Source organism: Pundamilia nyererei, unplaced genomic scaffold (genome assembly GCF_000239375.1).
Source record: "Pundamilia nyererei isolate P.nyererei 1_Seehausen unplaced genomic scaffold, PunNye1.0 scaffold01663, whole genome shotgun sequence".
Taxonomy (NCBI): Eukaryota; Metazoa; Chordata; class Actinopteri; order Cichliformes; family Cichlidae; genus Pundamilia; species Pundamilia nyererei.
In genome coordinates this window covers 8,301-9,332 of record NW_005189064.1, presented here as the reverse complement: position 1 = coordinate 9,332, position 1,032 = coordinate 8,301, and the positions used below count along the sequence as shown (strand labels likewise).

General features: G+C 40.6%; 1 long non-coding RNA gene across 1 annotated transcript; it reads left to right on the top strand.

Moving 5' to 3' along the window:
• The first annotated feature begins 50 nt into the window (after window positions 1-50).
• On the top strand, window positions 51-496 carry LOC102210034 (uncharacterized). The gene is made up of 3 exons (XR_312547.1): window positions 51-102; window positions 257-356; window positions 445-496. It is a non-coding gene; the product is annotated as an uncharacterized LOC102210034 (long non-coding RNA).
• The last annotated feature ends 536 nt before the right edge of the window (window positions 497-1,032 follow it).

Sequence of the window (1,032 nt, the reverse complement as noted above, 5' to 3'; positions counted from 1 at the left end):
TAAACCTGTAGATGCGAACAGTGTGAATATGAGTCCAAAGTGTATGGAAATGGAGAAACTTTCACCTCAAAGAGTGACCCCTGCCTCCAATGCTACTGCTCTGTGAGTTTAGGCTGATAGTTATGGTTACATGATGTTCATGTGACTGAAAAATGGATCTAAATTTATTTGTCTTTCAGATTTGCTGTGATATATGTGACAACTAAGTGGAGAATTTGACATATACATTCAATATTTTTCTTTCTCTGTCTCTTAGGCAGGTGAAGTGTTTTGTAGAACCATGGCTGCATCATGTCCTACATCACACTGTACTCATCCAGCTAGGCACAGAGGAGAGTGTTGTGCCACATGCAATGGTCAGTGTCAAAAATATGCGTCTAGTTCCCTCACATATTTCAACTTTTACAGAAACAACCGATCAGCTATTTGTGTTTTTTCTTCCAGACTGTCAGTATGATCAGAGGGTGTATGCTAATGGGGAAATGCTCAGGCTTCCTGGGAGTGGACCCTGTTTGCACTGCAGGTGTAAGGCAGGTGTATATAAAATGTTTTGTATCTAGTGCAAAAAAATCAGGCAAAGTGTGCATTTTATGGCTTTTCCCACATCAGGAGACATATTTCTGCTTTCTTTGTGCTTTTTTCTTTTCTCAATTATAACACAGTTTGACTTCACACTTTTCATGCCTGTTAATATCATTGACAGTTCTTTTGGTTCGTCTCTGTTTTAGGGTGGGAATATAACTTGCCATGAGAAGAAGTGCCCTCCTGTCCACTGCTCCAACCCGATTACACATCCACATCTTTGTTGTCCAAGCTGCTACAGACATTTCTGACTCACACACACATTTACAGTGCATGTGCTGTTTACAAGTGAGTGCCCTATATGAAAACCTTCTCTTGCTATTGTAGCATGTATATTGGATGAGGTGGAATATGAAGACTTCCCCAAAGACCCCTCTCATTCCGTTACCCACACCTTTCCAAAAATGACCTCGGACTTGGAGGTTTTGGATTTTTTTTTCCAGGATTCAC